This window comes from Talpa occidentalis, unplaced genomic scaffold, assembly GCF_014898055.3.
Source record: "Talpa occidentalis isolate TD23 unplaced genomic scaffold, MPIMG_talOcc4v2.1 talOcc4.2, whole genome shotgun sequence".
NCBI classification, from domain to species: Eukaryota; Metazoa; Chordata; class Mammalia; order Eulipotyphla; family Talpidae; genus Talpa; species Talpa occidentalis.
In genome coordinates, this window is record NW_023602073.1 from 115684729 (window position 1) to 115708052 (window position 23324).

At 37.5% G+C, this 23324-nt stretch overlaps 1 protein-coding gene across 2 annotated transcripts in view; it reads left to right on the forward strand.

Moving 5' to 3' along the window:
* The window catches only part of LOC119252807 (dermatan-sulfate epimerase), a 116516-nt gene that overhangs the window by 11955 nt on the left and 81237 nt on the right, over positions 1-23324 (forward strand). For both annotated transcript variants that reach the window (XM_037520269.2, XM_037520272.2), the window contains exons 2-3: positions 7839-7969; positions 17080-17145. The gene's annotated coding sequence lies outside the window, so the exon portion shown is untranslated. The remainder of the gene's footprint in view (positions 1-7838; positions 7970-17079; positions 17146-23324) is intronic.

The following is a 23324-nucleotide window of genomic DNA, read 5'->3' on the forward strand; positions in this document are numbered from 1 at the left end:
TTGCTGTTTTCTGAGATTGCTAGTGTTTTGGCAGTAATTGTGGGCAAGGATAATGTGAAACACTAGTTGGAAATTTAGTTGTGGAATTTTAATAAAATGCTGGTCTGCTAATAAGTTGCTTTTGTTTAAACCTTTCTTTAATTTGGCAGTTTTTCATAATTCTTAGTCCAGAAAAAGTGCAAATATTTCTTTGGAAGGTATGTATAATGCCAAGCGAGTAAAAAGAAGACAGACCTTCTGGAAAGAGACTTTATTCAGTGCTAAAGTACTAAATATATACTTTCAAAGGTGGTTGTACTTTGGAATGCAAAGTCACACTTAGAAGAACAGTTAGAATTAATAGAGTCGTGTTGGAATCAAATCTTTCAATGAATTCCTTTTTTTTATAGCATATTTATTTTTTTATGAATGCCCTCATAGGAATCTTTTTTTTAATATTTTTATTTATTTATTTGTTTGTTTGTTTGTTTATACAGGCACTGGGTACAGTCAGAAGCCCGGGAGGGTGAGAGAATTCACCAGAGCCAGAGTGGGGAGCAGAGCAGGCAGAAGGACCGAAGTACACTGCTGAGGGGAGCAGTGGGCGGCAGGAGAGGTCTGCGCACCATGTGGGACTCCTCACCTGGTGTTGCAGAGGCTGCGGGCAGCCTCGCAACCCAGAGCTCAACCGCTGTGCCACCGGGGAAGCCCTCAATGAATTCCTTTTTGATAACAATTAACATTTTTGGAACCCCAAATAGTTGTTAATAGTATGACACTCATTTTCTTCTACACTTGAATATTATTTTCATAAAAATCAAAATTGAAAAAAAGTTCATCTTCAAAAGCACAAAATTCCTTATCTCCTGACTATATAATTTTATCACTATTGTTAAAAATTCTCAGTAGTGCAGAGGTGGGAATTTTTAGAATTTCGAAGGACCATGTGTAATATACTAGTGATGTCTTAATGTATTTCACAATATGTATTTGTCTTACCATTCCTCCCTACCCAAGATTACTTGGCATATTTGTTTTCCCGACTATTCTGCCTCAGGCTGTCAAGTCTAATGGAAAGATTTTGGCTTTCTGTTAAGTACTAATGTTAGTGTCAAAGAACTATTGTCCTCACTCAATTCCGCCCACCCTTTGAATCTAAGTCCAAGATAAATGAATGGTAATAAGTTTTCTTCACTGTTTTTCAGTGTAGAGTTTCAGTTCAGGAAAAGTTCTGCTCAAGAATGAATTCCAGCAGTGTTCCTCATGCCAGCAGGCAGCATAAGGGACTTGGAGTATGGCAGTAAGCCAGAGTAAAATCTGCTCTATTGGAGTGAAGTAATTTATATATGATAGCAATTCTTAGTGCAAACTTCGTGGTCATCTTTTCTTAAGAGTTTGTGGACAACAAACTTAAAGCTGAGGTCATCCAATACCGATTTTCAGTGATTCTATGTAAATACAAAATATGGAGGAAGGTCCTAGGAGATAGAGCAGTCTTTGGTTGTAAAAGGTAGCAGATCTGCTGAAAGAGGGAGAGGGAGAGACAGAGGAAGGAAGGGAGGGAGGAAGAGAGAGAGAGAGAGGAGAGGGGAGAGGAGTAAGCCCGCTAGCTAGCTGGCATGCAAGCACTTTTGTGAGCCATCACAAAAAAGTCAGGTGAAAGGCAGCCTTGAGAACCCACTTGCAGAAGGTGTCTTGTTTCTCTTCTTCCCTGGAGAAGACCAGGACTTTCTGGAAGCCCTGGCTTTATCTATGCCAAGCTAAGCTGTGTAACCCACTGTTTCAGGAGCAGGGTGAGGTCCCATCCTGCTTAGAGTCATACTCATTTCATGTGTCTCTGTTTTCTCTTCTACTAGAGGTCTGTGTGTCCTACTGTTATAGGGCAGCCCCAATATTGAATGGGTTGCCTGGCTGTGGGTCCTCACCCGCGCGCTTAAAAGGAACTTATCAATACTCCACTACAGGCATACACAAAAGGTTAATAAAAGGTTTATTTACAAGGGAAAAGGAAATAAGGAAAATGTACAACTCAGGGAGAAAATAGGGAAATAAAGTCTTTAATGCATCCTACCTGATCTGCCAACCTGGAAACCCAAAGGCACTCTCAGAGCTGGCCGAGCTGCGAGTTGGCGGAGAGCCAAAATGGGGGAACCCCCTCCAAAGCCCACATGTCTGGCTTTATACCAACCTGGCTACTTAACCCCACCCTCAGGTCCCAGCCACCTTCCCTTTGGTGATGATGGGATTTGGAGTTCCCAGTGTCTTTGGCTTTGGCCTGGGGTGGGGGTGGAGTCCACAAAGCCTGTATGGAATTAGCTTTAGGACATCCTTTTCCCCCTAACACTACGAGGGGAGAATCATTTTATTCAGTTCTTCATATATTCACTCTTGATCGTCCAATCAATCTCTTAATACCACAGTCAGAATGATTTGATAATTAGTATCTGATTAGGTCCCATCCTTTCTTAAAACCACTCGTGACTGATTACTGCTTTTAGGATAAAAGACAAAGTTTTTACCTCACACCAGTCTCTCTTCCTCTAGCCATGGTTTAGACTTTTACCTCCACATACTCTTTTCCTTGTAGTTTGCTTTGTCTGGAATTATTTCCACCTCCGCCTCCCCTTCCCTCTCCCCTTTCACCTAGTTACCTCCTACCATCCTTATCATCTCAATTCAAAATCACTTCCTCTGGGAAGTCTTGCTTGAACCTGTGTACCAAGTTTGGCCTCTTCTCTTCCTCCTTAAATACTCTCACTAAATTCTGTATCTCCCATTTGTAATATTTACTACAATTATACTTCATTATTTATTTAAGCCTGTTTTCCCTTGATAGATTGTAAACTCAATTATGACATCAGATATGCGTGTTATGTTAATTGCTATGCAAGTAATTAGCACATCTGGCAAATTGTAGAGCTTCAATATATAATTCTTGAATGAATGAATGAATGAATGAATGAATGAACCAACTGCATGGCTGAATGGCTGGTGAATCTGATTCCTTTTTGTATATCCTACTCCGCTGCCGCAGATCTGGGGCAGGACTGCAGGACGTAGCTACACGTGACAGTCCCCTAGGACACAGCACAGTGAGGGTGGGGGATGGCTCATGGGCAAGAGAGTTGGTAAATTCTTTTCTTAGATGCAGTTATGGTTCCAAAGGGTTAAAGATCGACCTGTAATGGATGCTGTGCATTGACAGCACTTTGAGGTAAGAGAGAGAAATTAGGACTGTTTTATGTTGGCTTCCTGATGAATCTCTTTCCTGCTGGAAGGTGAGTCCTGAGGGTAGCATCTGTGTACTTTATTTTCCTGTCCCCACAGTGATTAACCCAAGGAGTCTGACTTACTAAATGAATGAAGCAGAATCTGAACTTTATCACTCATCCATTAACCCCACTGTTGAATCTGGGTGTGGATTTATTGTTCCTTTGCCTGAGTTGGTGACAAGCTGACTTCAGCATTTGACAGAAAATCACAGTTTCTAATCAAGCAGAGACATTGAATGTAGTCTGCCTATCTGTTCTTTTATCATTAGTAATGGATTTCAGTGACCTCAAAAGAATATCATTGTCCTTTAAAAAGATCATGTGAAGACACTGGCAGAAATTGGAATTAGGTAGCCAAGAAATACCTGGATCTACTAGAAGGGGGAAGAAGCAAAGAATCCTCCCTAGAGACTTGGGAGGGAGCAAGCCCTACAACACTTTGATTTTGAACTTCTATCCTGCAGGATTGTGAGACAATTTCTATTGTCTTAGCCACCCAGTTTATGGGACTTTGGATAGCTACCCTAGGAAACTAATACACAAGTTGTACTTTTTCAACCCAATTTTGAAATAGAGCCAAAACATCAATAGACTATCGCATTGCTTGGAAATGGGTTTATGGGACATATGATTATTTTGATTAGAACTCTCTCTATTTTTTGGGGGGGGGGAGAATTGGTAATTACATAACACCAATGAATGTGAGCATCTTTCAATGTTTTGCACGTAAGTCCTTTATAAATTAATTGTGAGCAGAGTTGGAGTTATTCAAGCCACAAATTTAGTAAATCACCAGTAGAATTAGACATGGGCTCTTTGTCTTCATTTCCAGCCTAAAAGCTCAACCTTCTATTAACTTTCTTTTCTTTTCTCTTAGATGATACATTAATTCCTGTGTGTGCTTAAATGATTTAGTCTCTCCTATAAAGTACAGATTTTAACTCTTAAGGTTTTAAAGTCCATGAACATGTCTGTCATCTAGTCATTTATTATGCCTCATATCTTGACTGTAATAAGAGATTTAGAACTCACTTCCCAAAACCTTCCTAACTCATATCCTGAATTAGAGATAAAATTCATAGAAAAATGAATCATACATAAATTTAAGCCCTCATAGGCACACAGCAATTTTCTTCCTGTTTATATCAACTTTCAATTATCTTTGTTTTCAAGGCTCTCAGCCACTGCCTTGATGATTTCCTTTTCCTCATTTTTTTTTTTTTTGGTGTCACTTTAATCTTTTATGCTAAACTAAGATTTACTGTTTTATCTTTTTCTGTTCTGGCCCATATGCTTTCATAATAAGGATAGAAGAAGATTTTGCTGTGTTATCATATGGTTGGACTCTAACAGCACAAATTATGTTTTCCAAATAGGTTCTGGCATGATTTAAGACATGTTTAAATTGATTGTTTTACCTTCCTTTTTTCATAATTAAATTTGAATTCAGTTTTTCTTTTTTTAGACATAAGGGTGATGGGAATGTATTTGAGCTTGATCTCAACATTTGGGTTTTAATCTACATAGTTACCCTATAACCCAACCAAATGTTAGTCATTCTAACATCTTGTAGCTTGGGCTTAGATAAGTTATTCCAATAATACATTTTCTCAAGGAAATATTGCTTTCCTGATTTCTGATCTCCTGTAAGTTTTCTAAGTTTCATCTGACTTAAAATACTTTAAAATAATGTTCTGGGCTAAATATAGTTGGGGACATGTTCAGATTTGCTTTATTCACAAGATAGTGCTACTTTAGTTGAGGGAAATTTTAATAATGATGATGTCTATATTAAACTGCATAAAAGTGCATTTTAAAACTTTATATTTTTCCTTTGCAGTTATTTATTTACTCGTCATGTAAATAGAGATCAATAGAGAGCCCCTCATCTAATTATTTTAATATAAAGATGCATAAGGAGGTTGACTAGAACTATAGGCCAGGTGAGTTCCTTTAGTCCTTTATCACGTCTATGTTCTCAGGGATGCCAAATAAAAATTGCATTTAGCAATATTTGTTTCTCATATATGACACCAGTAAGAGCTACATTAAAATACAGGAATCTATGTCAAGAGACAGGCTCTGACCTTATTTTTCAGCATCTGATTTCTTGCCCCAGGCCAAAACTCTAGGAATTAGTTGAGGGGGATGAGGTGTGGGAATTCTGAGTCTGAATTACCTCCTTTGTTAGGGTTACTTGGGTCGATTTCTCTACCTCTTTGGATATCAGTGTCCTTGTTGGTGAAAATGAGGAAATGACAGATAGCACTTACTGAACATTCAGTACCAAGCCAACTTACATATAAAATCTGTTCAATTTACACAACTCAATAGAAGTGCAAGATCCAACACACTCTCTCATTTCACCCCCCAACCCGGTTTTCCCCCATTAATGTCTTTATCACCTTCAAGTGTATATTTTTCTTATTTATTATGCTCTTGTTTTGTCACTGTGCTTGTTCTAGAATATAAGTGTCACCAAGGAAGGAATTACCATCTGTTTTGTTCACAGACAGACTTCTTGAACAGCCTGGGAGTCAACAAATACTCACTGACTCTTAAATGAATGAGCAGTTTACTGACTGAGCAGATTGAGCAGTTTACTGATGCTTGTGAAGCTAGTAAAAGGAATTGATTACAGGATATTTATCTCCAGAACCCATACTCTAAAGCACTATGCTATACTGTATAAAATTATGCAATTTGTGGCTTCTATAGCCATGGCTCATAATGATTTTTTTCACAACAGAATCATATCTAGTGCTTAAAAGTTAAAGATGATTGCTATCCCACGCTTCTCCAATAAATACAGTATTCCCTTTCAGTGAGTCTGGAGTCACTACATTTTCACCTAAAATTTCCAAGTGATTTTAATTTGTATCTATAGTACAGAATCAATGCTTAAAAATTATCTCAATAGAGCACTTAATTTTATAATCTTTGAAATTTATTCTGAAAAAAATTCAGATTGAGGCTAGAAAACAGAAGGACAAATGGAAGGTAGTAGGAGCCAAACCTGCTTGTGAGTTAATGTCATGATCTGCTTTGTGGTTGGGTTTGTGGTTGAGTTCATGGATCTTTCTAGAAAGTCTTCCATTTAGTCCTAAATGTTAATTGGGAATGACTTGTGACTCATAATTAGAGGATTTACCATAATCTGATAATAAGCTAAAAATTATCTATGTGATTTTAGGCTTTATTGACTAGAATATACTGCATATCTTGTCTATAAGGAATTCAGTGATTGTGCGTGGGCAAAGAAATGGAATTACTATGCTGATTGTTGTTTGAATTGACTCTGTGAATCTCAAGTCTTTATTAGGTAAAAGAGTAGATGGCAGGTTATATGCTTTGGAACCTTCACAAGATTGTTCTGAGTATTGACGATGTATGTGGTGAATGTATAAAACACTAAAAGAGCCTGGCTTTGTTAGATACCAATGGTAGGGAAATCCAATTCACTCCAAAGATCCACGCTCCCCTACTGTGCACCTGTTTGTAGCTCATTCAGCCTAGAGTTAACTCTGGGAAAGAACAGATTGATAATTTGACTACATCCTTCCAGTGCATAGATGGTCATTGCCCTCCTCCCCCGCATCCATATCAATTGGTGGAGTGGTGCAGGGAAAGGATCTCATTCTTTTGAGGACATATGGTTGGTATATGCTGTTCCTATCTTCCTGACCTCCCTTGTGGGTAATGAAGGCTCAAGCTATTGTGGGTGTTCCCTTATTTGTGCTCTCTTGCCTGCTTTTCAGTTTTCTCTTGATTTATCCCATTTCATCTTTGCACTGTGAGGTACTAATAATGAATGCCCATGACCCTTTTCCTTTGTATGACAGTTGGAGACAAAGTAAGGACACATAATGCCCATTGCAGTGTTCAGTGTTTTTGGAAGCATCAGAGTTTAGTCCACCCACAGCAGAAAACAGCACTCCTGAGGTGACCAGTCACAGGAGAGGCAAAGGCCAGGTTCCTCCCACCCCCAGAATCATGTTTGGTGGATCAGAGGAATCCTAAAGGCTCCCAAGTCCCCAAACCCACAAGTCATTGGAAAGTGGTAGCTTTTCTGCAAAAGGAAAATCCTGAAGAGTGAGCCTACTGGTTCCCTAAATTTTGCAGTCCCAAGGCCTTACTCTCAGACATTATTTTGGCTGATCTGAGGTGAGTATAGGCCTGTTTTTGAATATGTCCACCACAGCTTGTGATGGGTAAGGACTGCTGTAGTATACCATCTCCATAGTCTCATTAAGCTCTTCAGTTCAAGGAGCAGGCTTAATTGTAAACAATTGTAAAAATTGTAAACTGTTTTATTAGTGAAATTCTCTAAAATAATTTGTTTGCATCTTCTACCTTACCTTTATCCCCAGATTTCTTCTTCTTTTTATCACTTTTCATAAAAATTACTACCCTGTGAGGCAACTCAGTAAGGCAGGTGGTCTCCTGTAAAGTGAAGATGTTTACGTAATTCTGTTTATCCCACTGTATATTTGTCTTCTGCTTTCATGTAAAGACCAATACTCTCTGTTTTACAGTTTAGTCTTCTCAAATAAATAATCTATTTTTAATTTACTGTCTCACTTACAGCACAAACACAGATATATTCCTGGCCCACCACAATGGCAACCAGAGAGAGCCCTTACATGGGAGGAGCTCAGAGGAGACGAGAGGGGATGCCTGAGGAATAAAAACCTGTAGACAAGGAAGGAAAATCTGAGGTAAGAGTTCCTGTCAGGTCCCTCTTTGAAAGAAAAGCCTTTATGTTTGAAATATCTTAGGGATTGCTTAGTGCCAAGAGTGAGGAAATCTTTTGGCAGTTCCTATGATCTGCATGCTGGTTTACCTCTTTAGATCTTGCTGATAATATTTAAGTGACGCCAACATAACAGAGTGACCGTCTGTGTCTCCTGGTTGCCATGGACTTTCATCCAGTGCTGTGGCACCATCTGTGTCTTTCAACTGATGCTGTGGCCAAATCCTGACTCACTACAGTCATCGTTTGTGTCTCTTTTGCTTGGCCAAGAAAACTGTTAGGTTCTCTCTTCATTTGTCAAATGTAAAGATATTGGGTGCTCCTTCAAAGTTACTGCTGAGCTAGAGAGCATGAATAGGGGAAGGGTTATTTTTTTTTTCTTTTCTTTTTTTAAATACCTCATTGGTATTTTATTTTATTTATTTATTCATAGAAGAACTGGGGTGTATACCAGAGGTGTTGGGTGGATGAGAGGATTCACCAGAGACAGAATGGGGAGCAGAACAGGTGGATCTACTGAAATACACTGCTGAGGGGAGCAGCGGGCAAGACAGGAGAGGTCTGCTGCACCATGTAGGTTAGCTCCCTGGCTGGGATCAAACTCATGCCACAGATACTGGTGATAGCTTGATAGTGCTGAGACTTAACCCCTGCACCACTAGGGAGTCCCAAGGCTTATTTTTTAAAAAAAGAAAAAAAAAGAAACCAACTTCCGCCATTCATTACACCTCCCTTCACTCTTACTTCCATTCCCATTTTCACCTTCGGTAACCTCAGTTTGGTTATCAGTGTCCATGAGTTTATTTTTATTTGTTTTGTTGATTAATACACTGTGTTTCTTTATATTGCACATATAGGTGAAATAATTTAATATTTGACTTTATCTTTTGGACTAACTTTGTTTCATGTAATGCCCTCAAGTTCCTTTCATTACTGCAAGTGGCTAAATTTCATCTTATGATGAAGACTTATGGAAAGAAAGAAAAGTAAAATGTATCAGAATCTAAATGGAGGCAATAATGTGTAAGGGTAAAATGAAGCAGAAAAAGTATTAGCAAGATGAGAAAATAAATATATATCCTAAATTACTTCCGGTGAAACTGTCTATAGAGAGGGAAAAGTCCAAATCAAACCATAACCCTACATTAGACATTGCAAATGTTTAGTCAAGCAATTAGGTTTTTCATGACATTTCACATTACTTTTAAACTTTAGGCTGATGTTGGGATCATTCAGGTAATCTTCAAATAGGCTGGACTTCTATATATGCCTTCTACCTCCAGGGGAAATGGATGTGTTTACCCTTAAAGTGAAATTGGCAAATTCTAAAGCAGTTTGCCTTACAGATAAGGGAAAGGAAAGAGCAGAGAAAGCTGTCTCCAGCTGGTTTAGTGCTAGCCTTCCTCAGAACAGACCCTGTTTTTTCTGTTACTTAGTTATGTAGCACATCTCAAAGAGTAAGTTGTTTGGCCTTGAGGTATAGAAAGAGGTGATTCAAAGGCTTCATAGTAGAAAATGAAAGTAAATGTTTTATGCATTTCCCACTCTCTTCCATCACAAGGTGAAACTAAGTAGGAAGAAGAAAGTTAATGACTAGCTAAACTTTTGAACTCACAAGTGTGGCCTGGGTATGTCATAACTAACTCTGAACTGTCGCTTATGATCTTGGGTTTCCAGAAAAAGTGGGATTGGAGGAGGATGAATTTTCTTGTCAGAATCTTGGGCATATAATTTGCTGGAAGACCCATAAATGATGTCCAGGGAATAGGAATTATTGTGATTCATGGCATTTGGAGTTCAGAAGTTTAAAGTATTCACAATACTTGGCTCCAAAATACTACTGATATAAATATTTATTGATAAGCCCATTATTGGTATATGCTTCTTACCTCATTGGTATTTTGTATGTATTTTTAGAAAATACTTTGTTTATTTTATTTGCCTGATTTTGAAGGTAGTTGAGATCATGTCCTGCTACAGAATTTATGTTCTGATGCAAAAGAACTTAGAGATACAACTGGTAAACATTAAATTCTCAGTTAGTATTTTCATTGTTTTTAGTAGAAATTCAGGCCTATCCCTATGCACAGTGCCTTTCCATCATAGCAACCGAAACAGCACATCAAAGCCAGAAGTACAGCAAGTCATCAGAGTTCAGATTCTTTCCTGCTTCCCTGTGGAGGGGTCAAAAATACAAACATCCTCAATTGCTACAGCAGGAGGGAACATTAGTCCATCAACAGAACAAACAGGAAGTACCAAATGGGCATTTCTTCTATTTATTTTGTGTCTATTAAGAAGAGCTTAGTTTAGATCTTCCAACCAAATTTGTCAATGGAGCTTAGAAAACATATTAAGTGGAGTCATTTTGGTTAGTTTAAACTCTGATTAGCCGACGATTTAATGTTGTTTTTGCAGCTATTTTACTTACTATGATTGATGCAATACCACATTCTTAAGATGTTGGAATTTTACCATATCTTAAGTCATTTTTTTCTTTTTTGAACTGTGAATCAGAAACTTAACATTTGCAGCAGTCTATTAAGACTCACATTATGACTCATTTAGACTTTAATTAAATTTCTCAGATATTTCTTTTCCAGGCCCAACAGTACACGCACATATTGAGCAGAGTGCTTTCACCTCCCTTCAGCTTGTGATCGGGCACTAAAAGCATTAGATACATCCAGGAAATACCTCAAGTAGTACTTCAGAGATCTGTTCCCATTACCAAAAATTTTAATCATGGATTATCAGTTGGCTATTCACTGTATTACATCAGAGTGAACTCTGGTACTCTACTGCGAGTGATGGCAGATAAGTAAAAAGGAGGCACATTGTAATAGTTTAAACAAGCCTAGTGAAGGAGCAAAAGGGAATGTCATTTGTATTTTTAATGAATATTTCCAAAAATAAATCAACAAACCACTTCATTATTCTTGTAATTACTTGGAATCTCTTCATTCCAGAAGACTATTTGGCCTGCTGTTTAAAAGGAAATGAATGTTTCTTTTCAGCTTCCTTCATTGTTTCTCTGATCCAGCCAGTGGTGTACTAAGGATGGGATGGGGGGAGTGTCCATCCCTGGTTTAGGCAATAATGGAGTACTGTGTGTGTAGAAACTTTAAAATGAATAAAACAAAATAATAAAAATGTGCCTGCTTTTAATTGTCACTATGCACTGACAATTCTAGGCAATAACCATGATACTACTCCTTTCTGAAAGAAAAAAATCTTTTGTTGGTCTGTATTCTAAACAGCAGCTACAATTACTGAAATTTAATAATATATGTAAATTAAAAATCACCATGTTTTTATATTATTCTTTAACAAACATTGTATTCTATATGGAAGTAATTCTGACTCTGCTGCATGTGGACTTAGCCATGTTTATTTCAAGAATAAGCAGCCAAGTTTTCTTTTTCCATCTTCATAATCACTCTAGTATAATTGTTTCTTTCTGTATCAGTGTTTAAATATAGGATTACACAGTACCACAAAAGACAGAGATATGAACTGAGTCTGAAGCAAGCTCAAATAATTCACAATTACAAGGTTTGGGGTATTTTAACAAATATCTAATAATGGAAAATTATGATGAATTTTCTGGTGAAGGTATTTTAAGTGAGGCTGCTAAAACTGACTCAAAAAGAAAGACATGGACTGCATTGCATTTCTGAAATTTATTATGAAATGGGATTTTTACAAATATCTGATAAACTTAACTTTATATTAAAGCTCCCCTGTTAGTATGTCTTTTTATTCATGTGAAAGAAACATTTGAAATTAAAATAAATAAAAGATGTCTTTCAATCAACTATGAATGAGGGTGGATTAACAAATTTGGCTATACTGATTATACTGATTGTGGATATGTGAAGATCACTTTGACAAAGTCATTGACAAATACTCAGAAGTGAAGTTTCAATGCCAGAACTGCAATGGGATTTATTCATCATGACAGCAGACCAATGTACCTGAAGTATTAAAATTTTACTTCTTTGGGCCTCCCTGGTGGCACAGCAGTTGAGCGACGGGTTGCGAAGCTGATTGCAGCCTCTGCAGCGCTGGTTCGATCCCCGGACACTGGGTGAGGGTCCCACATGGCTCGCAGACCTCTCCTGCTGCCCACTGCTCCCCTCAGCAGTGTACTTTGTCAGTCTGCCTGCTTTGCTCTCCGCTCTGACTCTGGTGAATCCTCTCACCCTCCCGTGCTTCTGACTGTACCCAGTGCTTGTATAAATAAATAAATAAATCTTTTAAAAAAATTTACTTCTTTGTATTTTATTAATTTCTTACTTGCATAATTATGTATGCAAAATTTAGTAAATGAATACTGTCACTGTATACATTTACTTTCTGGAAATAATACATGATATTTGTTTCATTTGATAGTTATTACTGAAACTACTTCTGTCAGAGGAAGAGCTCTTAAAAATGATCCCTTTAAGGTGTCAAGTTTGCTAGGTATGCCTCTGCATCCCTGTTTTCATTTTAACTCAAAACAAAACATAGTCTCTGTCTTTTAAGTACCACAACTGTTTTTTGAAAATTATGCCAAAAAGCAGTTTATTTTATAAAGCAGCTCATTTTAATAAGGCAAACTCTTAGTAACCAAAAAATAGAAAACTGTACTTAAGTCTAGCTCCCATCCACTAATATAGTTGGTAATAATTTGATTTCTAATAAATGGGTGCTTCATGTCTTAACTGTTTTATGTAAGCTTAGTAAGATGAAAAACAAATATAGCCTGCTGAAATTTCCACATGAAGAAACAAAAATTGTGACTATCTTGTAACGCTAAAATAAGTTGAATTTCTAATGAAATATCTTCCATTACAGGTCTGGATATTTTCACTTTTTAACTCTGACAAATATTTAAGGAATAAAGATCTTTATACCTTTTTATTTTTTATTTGTTTTTTTTTAAAGATTTATTTATTTATGCATACAAGAACTGGGGTACAGGCCAGAGGTGTGGGGAGTGAGAGGATTCCCCAGAGACAGAGCGGGAAACAGAACAGGCAGATTGACTGAAATACACTGCTGAGGGGAGCAGTGGGCAAGTAAGGAGAGGTCTGCTGAGCCATATGGGTAGCTCACTGGCCGGGGATCGGGGTTTGAACTCCTACTGCAGTGACTGCGGACAGCTTCACAGGCTGCATCTTAACCCTGTGTGCCACCAGGGAGGCCCCCTATATACTTCTTTAGAAAACAGAAAAAACAGGAACTGCATTCCAATTTAATTTACAAGGCCAGTATAATATTGATATTATGAGACCAACATAACCTTGATATCAAAATATGAACAGGAAATTAGGAGGAAACATTTCTGGACAACTTCTCCTGTAAACACACATTCCAAAATTCTTTTTTTTTCTTTTTTTTTCTTTTTTTTAATTTTATTTTTATATTCCCCGTACAATTGCAACACCCTTATTTTGACCCCAATCCCTCCTTTCCCTGCCCCCCACCCCCCTAGAGTGTCTCTGGTTCATAGTTGTTTGTTGATTTTGATATTTTCTTTCTTATAGTTAGTCTTTTTCCTGGTCTCTTATTTAAGTTTTCTAGATTCCTGCTATGAGTGAGACTATCCGGTATTTTTCTTTTTCTTTCTGGCTTATTTTGCTGAGCATGATCCCTTCCAGCTCCATCCATGTTGCTGCAAATTGCATGTGTTTATCTTTTTTGAATGCTGAGTAATATTCCATGGTGTATATGTACCACATCTTCTTGATCCAGTCATCTATTTGGGGGCATTTGGGTTGTTTCCAAAGCTTAGCTATTGTAAATAGTGCTGCTATAAAAATTTCAATGTCATTCTTCAAAAAAATAGAACAATTATTGATGAAATTCATATGGAATCAACAAAAACTCCGAATTGCCAAAGCTCTCCTGAAAAAGAAAGAAGGGAATGGAGGCATCACACTCCCAGACTTCAGACAATACTACAAAGCTATAATCATCACAACTGCATGGTATTGGAACAAGAACAGACACACAGGCCAATGGAATTGAATAGAAAATCCAGAAATAAACCCACAGATTTATGGTCAACTAATCTTTGACAAAGGAGCAAAGAATATGCACTGGAGCAAAGAAAGTTTGTTCAATAAATGGTGCTGGGAAAACTGGGTCGCTGCATGCAAAAGAATGAAGCTTGATTACTACCTAACACCATGCACAAAAACCAACTCAAAATGGATTAAAGAACTAGACATATTCCAAAATTCTTAATGTGAGCTAAGCAAACAATGTGTACATATGTTAAAAATAATTTCAGTTGTTGTAGTTGTGCAGTTTTCATTCAACGTTAGAAAACCAATCAGTATAATTAACCACATTAACAGAATAAAGGGAAAAATAGCATGATTTTCTTACTGGAAAGCAGTTGGTTAAAGTCAACATTAGTTTATAATTTAATATCTCTTTTGGAAAATTAATAGTAGAAGAGAGGGAAATTCAGTAGAAGGTAACTACAAAACACCAATAGGGAATACTGTGGAAATATTGCAAGTTTTCCTTCTGAAAGCAGAGTGAGACAAGTACTGGAGCTATCACCACTTCTAGACAGCCTTGCACTGGAGAGTCAGTCCTGTGTAGTCAGGAAAGAAAATGAATCAGAAGAGGGCCTCCCTGGTGGTGCAGGGGGTTATATGTCAGCACTATGAAGCTATCTGCAGCCACTGCAGCACGAGTTCAATCCCTGGCCAGAGAGCTGACCCACATGGGGCAGCAGACCTCTCCCGTCTCATCCGCTGCTCCCCTCAGCAGTGTATTTCAGCGGATCCATCTGTTCTGCTCCCGATTCTGTCTCTGGTGAATCCTCTCACCCCCTGTACCTCTGGTGTACACTGCAGCTCTTGTATGCATTAATAAATAAATCATAAAAAAAAAAAAGAATCAGAAGAAAGAAAGAAAACTTTCATTATTTGGTATTACTATATATATAAAAAATGCCAAAGATTCTACAGAGATATTAGACTTCGATGAGATTAATAATATTGTACCCAGAAACCTGGTTATTTAATAAATTCATTTAATTTTTATTCTATATCTATAGATTTTTAAAATTGCATCCTGTGACAAGTAGCAACAGGGAAACTAAAGGAAAAATGTTTACAATAGGATCAAAAAATACTTAAAATGTGTAATAAATATTAAACTAAATTGTGAAAAAGACATAAGGCATTAAAAAACACAAATTCATGAAAGCCTATAATGCCTTCACATATTGGAAGACAGCGTTTTTTAAATAGTCGGTTCTCAGGAAACAGCTTTAGATTCAATCAAAGTCCCAATAGGTTTGTATGTGCGTGTGTTTATGTGTGTGTGTGTGTGTGTGTGTGTTTATAAGCAAGGAAGAGAGAGAAAAAGGAACTTGAAAATATTCTTCAAAAATTATATATAGGGCTTCCCCTGGTGGCGCAGGCGGTTGAGCGCAGCACTGTGAAGCTGTCCGCAGCCTCTGCAGTGCCTGTTCGATCCCAGCTGGCCAGCAAGGGTCCAGCAGACCTCTCCTGTCTCGCTTGCTGCTCCTCTCAGCAGTGTATTTCATCAGTCTGCAAGTTCTGTTCCCCGCTGTCTCTCTGGTGAATCCTGTCACCCTCTGGCGCATCTGGTCTGTATCCCAGTTCTTGTATAAATAAATAAATCTTTAAATAATTATATATATGTGCGTGTATATATGTGTACATGAAAATTCAAAAGATCAGCTATAGATAGGTAGACACTCTTTAGTAAGAGCAATAAGGTAGGAAGATTTGCTCTACTGGATATTAATATGTTTATGTCTATAATGATTAAGATAGCAAGAGTAAAACAGATAAAAAGATCAGTGGAACAAATCAGAATCCAGAAAGAAACACACAATTTGAAGAAAACATCTATATATTAAACAAGAGACAAACAGTACCAATGAAAGAAATAAGAACGTCCATTTATCAAGTATATATGAAGAACATTACGAGTTAATATATAAAACAATCCAATGAAATATGAACAGGAGACTAGAATAGGATAGGATTCACCCAAAAACGGATACCCCAATTACCAGCAAATACAAGAACAGGTCTTTAATTTCTTTAGCAATTAGAGAAAGGCAAAATAACTACCACAGTTAAATACCACTACATTTTCTGCAGAATAGTTAAAATTTAAACTATTGTCAATCCCATGTTTGGTTGAGGTTGAGCAAAAGAAATTCTCATTCACTGTTAGAATGAAAATCCTCCATAAAAAGAGATTAGAATGAACACATTCATATCACTTCATATATTCAACTGGCAAGCACTAACTTATGTGATGACTCAACTACCCATCAGGGTATAAGCCATGTCTGGTTTTCAAATAGTAAGTGAGGCTCAGGAAAGTCAAAGATCTTTAATAAACCCATAAATCTCCTAAATGGAAAAGCTAGCACTTAAACTAGGTCTTTCCAACTCAGCCTCGTATTCCTTCCACGATATCTATAAAAGCAACCATTGAAAATGTAATGCTCTGTTTTATTAAAATATAAATTTATAATTGCCTCTTTTTACAAATTTATTTATTTATTTAAAGATTAATTTATTCATACATGAACCAAGGTACAGGCCAGATGTACGGGAGGGTGAGAGGATTCATCAGAGACAGAGCGGGGAACAGAACAGGCAGACTGACAAAATACACTGCTGAGGGGAACAGCGGGAGAGACAGGAGAGGTCTGCCTCGCCATGTGGGATTCTCGCCGACTGGCGGGGATCAAACCCATGTTGCGGAGGCTGCAGACAGTTTCACAGTGCGGTGCTTAACCACCTGCGCCACCAGGGAGGCCCTTTTACAAATTTAGAAATAGCACTCTATATTATTTCATGTCTTTTGCTCCATTGGAAAGGCAATGTAGTCACTAAACATTGTGATATGTGAAAGAAGTTCAATTCTTGGATATAATCTCTATTCTAGTTGCTTTACTTTCATGTGTTGTATTTTATTTAGTGAACATTATTGTACCGATGTATTTACACATTTGCCTCTCACTGTTAGATTCTGTATTTGTGAGGGTAACCTCTTCTCTTCATTTCTCTATATCCCTAGCATATCACCGGGATGTCTGTCAAGTGAATGGATAAGTTTTACCCTCAACATTTTGTCTCAGAGATGGTAAGTCTCCATTTTAACCCTTTTAAACAAAACTTGAAATCACTGTGCTACCTTCTAGCAGGATTAAAACCAAATAGGGTTCTGAAAGAAAAATTCTACTTCATTTTTCCATTTGAAATGATTCACAGTTTCACTTTCTGTTGCTTTCAAATTTACACACTGAGTTCATAAACTATATCCCGAGTAAGCCGCTCTTTATGAAAGTATTGTTTTCTTTTCCTCTTCTGTTTGTATCTAATCAGCCATGTTTCTCTCAGAACTATGTTTGGCATGTGAATCTCCCTCCTGTACATTTGTATTCAGATATCAACTCATTTGAATCCAGGAAGAACTTCCTTTTGACTATACTTATAAAATCTAAGTTTTATAGAAGAAAAATCTAAAAATATGTATCTTGTAGTATATTAACAGGAAATGCATTTTGGTTGAAAAGGTTTCTGGTGACCTAGACAGAATCTATGCAGCTGAATGAGAGAATGATATACAAGCTTACAAGATACTATATATGTGATAGAGTTCATTGTAGCCAACTAAATGTTCATCTGAATGTAATGGATAATTATCATTTCTAAAATTTGTGGTGAACATAAAGACACATTACTTAAAAAAAATACTATAATGCAACAGACCTAAGTGAGTGACATGTGGTCTACTTTATTTGCAGTGATTTACTGATAATAACTGTGTTTACACTTTATTATCTTTAATACAATAACCCTATAAGCTGTGACACTATCATTATCCTTATATAACAGGTAAGGAAAGTGAGGCACATGAGTAAATATTTGCTTGTTGTCACACAGCTGATAGGTGATAGAATTGGTCTGTAAACCTAAGTAATCTGATTCCAGAACACCTGCTTTTCACTGCCTTGCTACAGTAGCTCATACTTACAACGAAGACTTATAAGAAAAGTTGCCTTGTGAAGGAAAACTTTAGCTAAATTTTACAGCAGCCTCACTATCCGTCATTTAAATTAGTCTGGATAATTTGGAAAGCATTGGTATTACTGATGATTAAGTCTTGAGGTCAAATAAAGTTTGAAAATTTAGAAATATGCTTTGATGAAGTCTGACATTTCAGATATATAATAATGAAGTAGTTTTATATCCTCCTTAATGACTATTAGTAAGTTAGAATGTTTTGTGTGATTTTTTTTCCCAAAGTTACTCTCAGACATTGAGTATTAAGTCTTCTCTGATTTATTCAAACATTTTCAATCCTGCATTCAATTACACTTTATTTGAGGGGCTATTATGAAATTTTGTATAGCTCTGAATATTTCTTCTTCAGCAACTGCAGCAGAAAATTGCAATTATTTTGAGTCTATCAAAAAAGGGAAGTGAAGGGCCTCCCTGGTGGCGCAGTGGTTGAGCGCAGGGCTGTGAAGCTGCCTGCAGCCTCTGCAGCGCCGGTTCAATCCGCGGCCACCAGGGAGGGTCCCACATGGCGCGCAGACCTCTCCTGCCACGCCCGCTGCTCCCCTCAGCAGTATACTTCTTCAGGCTGCCTGTTCTGCTCCCCATTCTGGCTCTGGTGAATTCTCTCACCCTCCCGTGCTTCTGACTGTACCCAGTACTTGTATAAATAAATAAATACATCTAAAAAAAAAAAAAAAAGAAAAGGGAAGTGAAATTAATCATAGGGAATAAAACCCGTCTGTGTTTTCCTGTAATAAGAGTTTTGATATTCTTCACCTCTCTGTTTGGTGTCCTGATTAACCTTGTTTTTTTGTTTGTTTGTTTGGTTTTGGCTCTCTCTATCTCTAATAAATATGCATTCTTTCATGTTGAAACATTTAAAATTTGGACCTATCTATTCAGAATTCATTATATTTCATAGAGTGAAAAAAAAAAAAAGATTACCTCTGGCGTAAGTACAGAGAGAGTGGAAGGCTTAGCTAAACAAATTGACCCACGCCCAACCAGCATCTGCAAAATTTTTGTTACTTCATTTGCAGAATCCATGTAGTTTATTCCATTCACAAAGCTGTGGAGTGATGGGAATTTTTTTCCATTTTCCTGCAAAGCACTATACAGGCAACAGCATGTTTATAAAAATAAAGCAGCTTCATGCCCATTAATCAAGATTCTCTAGCTTCCCATTGTATGGTTCCTGAACCTCTAAGGCCTTGCTCAGATGTCCTTGCCCAGCTCAATCTGGAACTACAAATTTCTCTATTAGAGCAAACAGAAATCTTTTCTCTAATCCTTGTTTTATTTGTCTCATGTGTCTTGTGCTGAAAGCTCTGTTCATCTGTAGTCATTTACTAGTAACATGCTCCTGTTTGGTAGATAAATTATTTTGTCTTCTTGTCTGTAACTGGCTGAAAAAGTCCAGGATGGGATCTCCTCCACCCTAACCCTGTCCATCTGCTCACCATGTTCTGTGGCCGTGTGTATTGAGCTTTTCATCTCCCATAGCTGATGTGGCCATGCTATGCTTCCAAGAACTTACATAACGTTAAATCTTACAACATTTACAAGTTGTCAGGAAACATGGACCCACCCACAAGTAATATCATTTTCCCCCATTTTTCCCTTTCTTTCTTTTAAAATCTCATGGTTTATTTCAATTAAATTTAAAAAAATCCCTATTTTTTAATTGAAGGGGCATAATGCGTACAGTTTAGAAAGGAATGTTCTGCTAATAAACTCAAAATCTCTGTTTTTGAGCCATGGGAAACTATCATTTTTGTTGCTTTAACAGGATGTGAAAATGATCAGAGTTATGCTTTAGGAATATTAACCTGATGCCTGTGTTTTGAATGGATTAAAGAGCGAAGTGAATAGGGCCATGAAAAGTAGTTATTGTGATTGTATCTATCAGAGGAGTAAGAAGATAATGAAATCCTAAACTAGCGAAGTAGCAATGGAAATGATTAAGAAGGAGAAAATTGTCACTAGAATTGGCAGGACTAACTTAGCAACTGAGTGAAGTTGAAAGAGAAGGAATTGTCAAAGGTAACTAATGTTCAGGGAGCCTATTGTCCACTCTTAATGCTCTCTAGAAATATGGAGCAACAGAAGAATTCCATTCTATAGTTAGAAGGCCAGTGAAATATCCAGAGGTATTTAACCATGCAATGGAAATACAGAGGCCATGTTATAAAGATTTGAAAGTCCCTTTACTGTCAGTCTGTGAAAACTGATGAAATTTCTATATGAGTTTATAGCACAGAAAGATAAGTGTGGGATTTTACAACACCCTCACTGAGAAAAAAGGTTTGAGGGAGGAATACTCATGGAAATGTGAGGGGACCCTTGAAATTACAAAGTCACTGAACACAGGAGAAGAGATTTTCATGCAGAAAGTTTATCTACTGGGGTTTGTTGAATCTCTTGCATATGCAGATTGATATTGTAGTCAAAATTGATGAGTTTTCAGTTACTACTTTTTCAATTTTTTCACCCCCATCCCCATTTTCCTCTTTGCTGATAACCCTATTAACATTTAAATTCCTAGGAACCATCTCTGTTCTGTACTGTATTATTTTACATAGAACTTGCAGTCTTAGAAAAGAACTTCATTTGTCAAAAGCTACTAAGATGGGTTAGTATTGTTGACACTATAGTTCATCTTTACACAGTGTTTAATAGGCATTTTCTGTGACTCAGCACAAATTTAATTCTTTGTCTACCTTTCCTTCTTCTCCTAAACACTTAGTACCATTAATAACACTCCCATAACACAGATATGAATGTTTCCTTCTTGGTGAATCCCAAGTCTCATGAATACACAGCCTTAGAAGTCTTCTTTTAATAGAACAGTCATCTGATATCAGTTAGGCTATTTCATATCCAGATGTTCTGGCAGCAGCCTTGTAGCCTTTGCTGGTACCTGTGAGAGAAAACAAAGGGTCTGTTTTGAGTATAGTAGAAGATAAAAAATAAATGAGACTCCATCTTTACATTTTATTATTTTTTATTTAAGAAACTTACTAATAAGTTGATAACCTTATTAACATTTAAATTCCTAGGAACCCTTAGTAGCTTGATTATTTTTTTACCTCATTATAGAATAGCTACATACATATATATTTGAAATTTTTAATAATGCTTCACAAAGAGGGCCTCCCCGGTGGCGCAGCGGTTGAGTGCTGGGTTGCGAAGCTGCACGCAGCCTCTGCAGCGCCCGTTCGATCCCCGGCTGCTCCCCGGCCACCAGAGGAGGGTCCCACATGGCCGCAGACCTCTCCTGCCGCCCGCTGCTCCCCTCAGCAGTGTACTTCGGTCCTTCTGCCTGCTCTGCTCCCCGCTCTGGCTCTGGTGAATTCTCTCACCCTCCCGCGCTTCTGACTGTACCCAATGCCTGTATAAACAAAAAACAAACAAACAAACAAATAAATAAATAAATAAAAACATGCCTCTAAAAAAAAAAAAATAATAATGCTTCACAAAGAGAGAAGCAGAAGAAAGGCTATTAATCACCTTCAGTTATTTTTCATGAATCTAGAATACTCAAGTATATAATTTTAAAAACTCAAATTTATCAATTTAACTCAAATGACTAGTCTTTGTTGATCAGAATAGTCTTCTCTGTTATACAGTATACTCCAGTTTTAATCTCAGGGCATTTAGGAATTTGAGTTTGTAATTAGAAAACATTCTGGGGCCTCCCTGGTGGCGCAGTGGTTGAGCGCTGGGTTGCGAAGCTGCCCGCAGCCTCTGCAGTGCCGGTTCGATCCCTGGCCACCGGGCAAGGGTCCCACATGGCGCGCAGACCTGTCTTGCTGCCCGCTGCTCCCCTCAGCAGTGTGCTTCATCGGTCTGCCTGTTCTGCTCTCCCCTCTGGCTCTGTTGAATTCTCTCACCCTCCCGCGCTCTGACTGTACCCCAGTGCTTGTATAAATAAATAAATAAATCTTTAAAAAAAAAAAAGAAAACATTCTGGTTAGCTCTGAAGAGACAAAAAGTCTGGAAAAATGTTCATTCCAACTCTTGAAGATAGCTGACAGTTACATTTTATCACATACGTCTTTCTATTGACCCTAGTTCTTCTCTCCCGTAGTTCTACTTCTTTATTTATTTATTTATTTATTTATTTATTTATTTATTTATTTATATTTATTTACAAGCACTGGGTACAGTCAGGAGCGCGGGAGGGTGAGAGAATTCACCAGAGCCAGAGTGGGGAGCAGAGCAGGCAGAAGGACCGAAGTACACTGCTGAGGGGAGCAGCGGGCGGCAGGAGAGGTCTGCGCGCCCTGTGGGACCCTCCTCCGGTGGTCAAGGAGCAGCCGGGGATCGAACCCGCGTTGCAGAGGCCGCGGGCAGCTTCGAAACCCAGCGCTCAACCGCTGCGCCACCGGGGAGGCTCCGTAGTTCTACTTCTTAATTTATAAGAATTATAAGTCCAATCATTAAACTTTTACTAACTAACTAACTAACTAACTAACTAACTAACTAACTAACTATATATATATATATATATATATATATATAAAACCTTCTTTATGAGAACTTTAAGTTCTGTTATTCATCCTTTACTGGTTGTATCTAATGTTCTTGGTTACACTTAGTTTCCACTAAACTGAACCAAAGTTCATTCCAGCCTCTGCCCATCATCTGGGAAAAGTTAGTTAAAACACTCAGTTCTCAATTCCTTCTGTAAGTATGTAAAATGAAAGGGTCATTTTAGATATCTAACCTCATGATTTTAGGTGTTTCATGATTTTAGGTGCTTATACTTTCTTGAAATCATCAATAGACAGTGGCTTCTTACTAGATGTTTCTTTGAGAGAATTAACTATTATGTACCTACTAATTTCCTTGGTATAAATGATCCTTTCACTCCTTCACTTATCCTGTTACTATGTCTAAGGATCACTTCAACTAAGGTGACAGATAAGGATTATCTCTTCTCTCAATTACAAAGTTCCCCTAAACACAGTGCCACCTCAATGAAATACCTGCCCTAGAAGAATCTTTCAATATCATGCTGAACTGGTGTGGGTCTTTGATCCTAATTTCCAGAATCTGTATAAAAGTAGCTGTACTCAGGAAGGTAGTCTTGAAAGGCAAAAGGACTTAAAATTCACAGGTTTTATGCTGGGAGAGACAGAGGTTAGTGATTTTTTTAACTGGATAGTAAATATTAAAGAACTGAAAAATAAAAAGCAGGAACTTTGGGATTCTTTGAGGAGGACACTTAAAACCACCACAACTTCAGATGTTTGT